We start from the raw sequence: 6,701 nt of genomic DNA on the forward strand, positions 1-6,701 counted from the left end.
CGTGTATGATCTTAATTTTGATTGGCTCACAAAGAATTTACCTACATTTGACCACATCGGCTGCTACTTTTTTACCTATTTGTTGGTCAAGCTTGATTTTGCAAAAAAAAAAAAGGGGGAATGTGGAGTCCTTGATTTAGGTCAGGGGTTCCCAAACTTTGCCAACCGGCGGACCCCTTCAACTTCTTTACTGTATTGGCGAACCACCTCCTGTTAAAAATAGTTTTTATCATGTGTAACTGGTGTATAATATGCGTATTTTACTACCTTTACAGCTTGATTCTAGTTTTAAGAAAAGAACAATGAAAACAGAATTAAATATTGAAAATTAAAAAATCTTACGACTTACTTTAATACTGCTTTGATGAAACAATCTTGCGAATTTCTGGGCCAATGTCTGACAGTTTGAAATGAAGATCCGGCTCCACAGTTGACAGAAACCTCGCATTTTATTTTATTCGTCACTCTTTCAGTAAATGGTAATTCCATAAATTAGATGTATTACTGCGGACCACTTAAGTACTATTGCAATTCCCAGGGGACACGGACAACAGTTTGGGAACCTTTGATCTAGGTCATAATGGAATGAATCAGAGAGCAGTAGTGTGAGCCATCCTACTTGCGTAGCATGTTGTGAAACAATGCATTATTATATCCCAAAGTGTCCTCAGCCACCAGATACTGTTCAAAGTATGCCTTCCCAGCCTTAAAAGATTCCAATTAATTCCTAATCGTACAGATTTGTAGTGATATACTACCTGGTATACCTAACAGTGTTGCAATGAATCTTGTCAAACATCAATCAGTAAGCACATATCATCACTATTGTTGGTATTGGGTAACTCGAAACCAGCACCTTTTAATGCCTGGTCTTGCTTTAACAAGCCCCTTGGGAACCCATAGAGACGAACTACCCAAGGTGGTTTTGAGATTTCATGCTGCTTGAAATCACCGGGACTCTTCTCTGTCATCAAATGATTCAGAAAATGGAGGTAACTATTAGAAGTTGTATAATAGGTGCCCAGGATAACCCAGCTAGGCATCCATTAACGCCATGATCTCAAGGTCGATTGGAAATGTGAACATTGCTTTTTACATTACTGGTGAAAACTCTGGGTCCAAGAGAGTGTTTTTCTTAATCATTGCTGCATTCACGGGTTAAGTGTTAACTCCAACCAAAGCCCCCACTTCCTTGAAAAGTGCTCTTCCATGATCATGATCTACAAGCACTACAGTATCAAAGAACAAAATAAATATAATCAAGATGCTCAAAATAAACTCTACAATAACAAATACTTTGGTCACAGCACTAAAATCTTACTTTTTAGCTAGTCTGTGGTTTTTAAATTTGTTAATGTCTGACAGAAAAGCCTAAAGTTTTGACATAAATGCAGATTTAGGATTATAAAGCAAATAATCAAGTTAACATGGACAGCAAAAGAAAGCAAATGAACAAACAAAAAATGTTACACATATGTACCAAATTGCTGGACTTCTTCTATTCTTTGTAACTTTGCTTATCTGTAGGGGTTTAAGACAAGTATGTTAACAGAAAGAGACGAAAACAGTAGAGAGAAAGTCAAAATCAAGAAACAAAACTCTGGAAGTATCGCACTGTTATATTCAGGTTTTAGCCTAAGTAAGATATCCCACAAGTACACAGGTTGCATGCTTTAACCAATGGCTTATATACAATTCTGATTAATCCCAAGTTAGCTATACAGATTTTTGGATTATCTACTTTGATAGAATACATTACCTAGAAACCTATATAAAAATGCATAAATACTAGCTTGAAACTTCTGAACAAATGTTGCATTATGTAACCTTTACCCGTATAAAAGGATTACACGTTTACGACCTTCAGACATCCTGTCAACACAGTTTTGATTAGACTAATAAAGGAAGTAACCTGTTATATAAAACATAAACCTACTTATTGTCAGATATACTGAGTACAATATCTATGGATACAATGTTTCACCAGGTTAACCTATCCTCATCAGGTAATTATACCCGATGAAACATTTTAACCATAGATATTATACTGTGTGTATATGATGCACTTTTTAACTACACGTGAAACTACATGGAAGTTTAGAAAACGAACTTGATTGTACGTGAATAAAGGTGTATTCTAAACTAGTTATAAAAGAGTGAGATTAGTTGCTATTCCATCCACAAGGGTCTTTAATGTATATGGATAACTTACTGGTGTCCTAGTTACATATTGTAACTGATCATTCCCTTTTGGTGCCACTTAAGTTCTCTCAAGGAAGAGTTTGAAGCAAAGTTGCATGATTTGATGCAATGAATTTCATTTGTTGGGCCATGAGACCTGCAAGACAATTGTGATTGTCATAGATTAACGAGTCATCATCTGTATATGAGGGTGTTTTCTATTGTGTCAAATAACTAAGTGGATCTGGATGTGGAAAGGGTTGAGAAACCCTAGTTTAATACAGTATGTAATATCTGTAGCACCATAAATTGTGTTACAAGTTTAATGACGCCAGAATGGTACTTTGTCCTTATTTCTGCTTATAAACTGAACAGTGACATCTGTGGGGCATGATAAGATGGTGATATTGTATTTTTTATATAGTCACTGATCTCGGTCAATCTCAGATAGATTTTATTTGAGATCTTCTTGCTAAGGATATCTTTCTCGACATCAGGGAGATGTGGAATCTTGTGTCTTATACTTTACATAACTTTGAATTCTGTTTAATATAAATACACATTACTTTGCACTATGTTTTAGAGTGTGTTTTGTCTATTTCTTTATCTCAACTGGTATCAGAAATTCATTTTAAATGCACGAGTAATATCTTGCCATTTCTCGTGTTATCTGCAGTTGAACTTCTTGTTAGTAAAGTAAAGCAACGGTCCTGGGAATACTGCAATGGTAAACTTCTGTAATTAACTCTTTTGTATTTTAATTATTCTTAGCTCTGTTAGTAGACAGAGTGAATGTTTTACCATTCATCCTGTTATCTACATTTGAAATTCTTACTATTAAGGTAAGGCAATGCCCTTGAGAATACTGTAATGGTAAACTTCTTTAATTTATTTTCGTTATATTCCACCCTCTGTTAGTAAGCAGAGTTTTGATTCTTTTTTATATTCATGTAAAGTTACACAAGCATTATTTATGCTACTCATCCCTAACGTTTAACTGATAGACCAGAAAGCTTATTTTGTTTTGGATATTCACGTGAAGCTAAACAAGGGCTATCTACATTAGCTCTCCATAGTCTTGAAATAATAGACGAGAAGGAAGGTAGCTAGTCAACTACATCCACTGTCAACTCTTGGGTATCTCTTTACAAAACGAATAGTGTGTTATAAACACGGCCTAGTGTGTTGTTATTATTGTTGCAGTAATAAAACTTAAGCACAAAATACATTGTCTTTTGTATGGAAAGTAGGGTGCATTAATTTGTATATTTTGTTTCAGAATTTCACACAAAGTTACAAGAAAAATAATTTTAACATTCCCATTTCTTATTTTGAGCTGACAGTCACTAGAGGAAAAGCAGCTCGTCAGCATCATCCACACCAATATTTTGGTAATTTTCGTATGATCATATCGTTGGTTTTGACCATTACTCTTATAGAGCACTCATGGTCCCAAAGTATGAAGCATATTTTTGCAGCAACAGGACATGAAAATAAATCCAGCATGAATGCACTAACTCAAACTATTTGACTGCCGTTGTTGGTCTGTATTTATGAACATTCAGTTATTTGTCCTACGCATGAAATGATTAATGGTAGTGTAACACAAATAGAAATGGTGCAAGTCAGCAATGTAGCTAGCATTGTAGTCATGGTGATTTATTCATCACTGAATGATCAGATCCTATACAACTTGTAATAATTAAAGCCATTAAAGCAGGGATGATTATGATGAACCATATAAGTTGTGACAATTCTACTCGTAGATCAACAACAAAAATTTCCAGTATGAGTTTCGGAAGTGCAACTGGAAGACCAAAGTTTTAGTGTAAATTTCCATGTAACAAGATTAAGCATGACTGTCACAAACTGATAAACAAAGTACTGGCACTTTTATCGTTACTTGCAAATCCTGGAAGGTAGTCCGTACCATCATTATGAGCGAATGAGAAGTGGTGGCTGATATGTAGTGCAATACTTCCCAGACCTTTAAGGCAAAATATATTACAAGGACTGTGTGGCACCAGGGAGTGTCATGCTCCATCATAGAATTACAAAGTTACATAGTGTTAGAGACTCTCTTCTGGAAAGAATCACATTGAATATAGTTGATCCACCTTTTTTCAATATGAAAAGTAATTGCTACATGCTGGCCAATACTGAAAATTTCTTCATTTGGTCTCAAAATTTATGCGGGCTGTTGTTAATATTTTAGCTGAACAATGGATAATATGATTTGAAACAGCACACAAGAAAGACCTTCACAGATCAAAGAGCTGACTTCAGTATCTAGCTGTTCACAGTTTTGTGTCGAATGTTGGGTTTGGAGAAAACACATACACATCTTATCACCCTCGATTTGATCGCTTAGCTAAACCAGCAATGTAGATTGTCATGTGGATGCTTATTATTCTTATGAATCCTGAGTAAACTAATTGAGATGAACACCTGCCATCTCCAATGATGACATACCATGAAAATGAGCAAGAAGAGCATGTAGTGTTAATGCATTCTGTAATAGTTGATGCACATGGTTTTGTGTATCATCAGATTGGTAAATCAACCATACATCAAAAGAGATGTTGCAATAAAATAGTAATGTAACAAAAGTCCCAGCATCGTGACTGTGTTTGCTTGCAGGACATAAGCAACTCATTTCTGTCTGTATCTCTTAGGTGGTCAGCTCAATGAGTTTAACTCTGAATTACAGCATTCATGTTATGTGCATATGCACATCAAACATATACAGAAGTTTGATCAGTCATTATTATAGTCATTTGGTTGATAAATTAATGAAAAATGTGATGCAGAGCACACGACACTCACAAGATAAACACAGCTGGGACAGAAGTTGTTTTGACTGTTGATAATCACTGGGAACTCTGAAAACTAATAAGCTGAAAGTACTTTGGAGTCCTTACTTTTCAAATACTCAGATTATTTTTTGATACTTTTTATGATATTTGCCTACAGAAACTTTCTGAGTGGGCTTAAATATAAGTTGGTGCAATTTTGTTTTGTGTCACTATGCAAGATCATACCTGAAGTGCAGCCAGGAGTTTTGCTCTAACACAACATGAGAAATTGATGTGCACTGTAAATTTTGCTAGCTGTCCATTAAGTTATTTTCCTGTTTATTTGATGTGATAGATTTTTACAAACCTGGATAACAGTACTAGTATAGAAGGCATACTTTTACTATTTTGTTGCTGAGCATATGTGAACATATAGTTGGAAATGTGATGTGCATGGAAGATAATGACAGCATTGGTCATGTTTGTCTGTTATTACTTTTATTTTCATGATATCATTGGAATTTGAGTTCTTCTAGCTACTAGATGATGGCTGAAAATCAAACAAGGTTGCGGGATGGGGAAGTGTTAGCACATACACATTTAACATTATATACAGGTTGTTTTTTATATATTTATTATGTAGATGATCTTAAAATGTATAAGAGCATAATATTCTGAGACAATGGAGCCACTTCTGCATCACTTGCCATCACGGGACTAATGTTTTTGGTCTTCACAGTAGATGTTGAAACAAAGAAATGGTGTTGAAACCAGAAATCTATGGAAAGGTTCCAAATAATAAAAATGTATTATAGTAACATTAAAAGATGATTTTAAGATAACCATAAGATCCTGGACCCTAAAGCATATTTTCCAATATGTGATGCCCCACCAAGTCAAGAAAGAATATGAAGCTGGGCAAAGGAACCAGACTCTAGTACCATATAATTGGTGACTACCAGTAGCCACTGCCTTATCCATTACCCCAACAAAATTTATCTTGCAGCAATTCAGTGTGCCTGGTTAAGAGAAGTGGTAACAACATAGCATATCCCTGACAAAGAACTGGATAGAGACATGTATTTTCTGGCAGAGAAGAACCACGGGTAAGTAGGCGTTAGCAGCTGGCTCAGGAGACCTGTTGACTCCAATAGAATACCCTTCATCTCATTAGGAACACCCAAAAAGTTACGGAATCACTCTAAAAATCACTACTGATAGTTGATGATCTATAGAAGACCTGAATAGTCTTCCACAGAGCCCATCAGATAAATTCTGGGTCCTGGTGCAACCATACACAACCTCACATCCAACATGAATCCTATTGACCAATCCTACTTTTTTACCTATGCCCCTTTCCCACCCTAACTTCACCACTGTGCCATCAATACCATTAGCATCACTACCCCAACCACCATCACAAATTTCATCTTAAATCCCTTTTACCATTACTAACCTTTCTGTCATCCATTTATATCTTTAAACGTTTTGTGCAGCAATTAAAAATGCAAAGAAACTTTATAAAAAAATATGCAAAAAAAAGAATGATTTAATGGTAATTTCACATGAAACCTTTACTAACTTTTTTGTAGCAATAGAATAAATGATATCATCAAATTCAACTTATTTTACAGCTTACATATCAGTAATTTGTAAAACATCACATTTAAAAATCTAGGTCAATCAGTTATTTGGGCTCTGTGATGCTTGATGCAATATTTCTTT

This window comes from Limulus polyphemus, unplaced genomic scaffold (genome assembly GCF_000517525.1).
Source record: "Limulus polyphemus unplaced genomic scaffold, Limulus_polyphemus-2.1.2 Scaffold316, whole genome shotgun sequence".
Classification (NCBI taxonomy): Eukaryota; Metazoa; Arthropoda; class Merostomata; order Xiphosura; family Limulidae; genus Limulus; species Limulus polyphemus.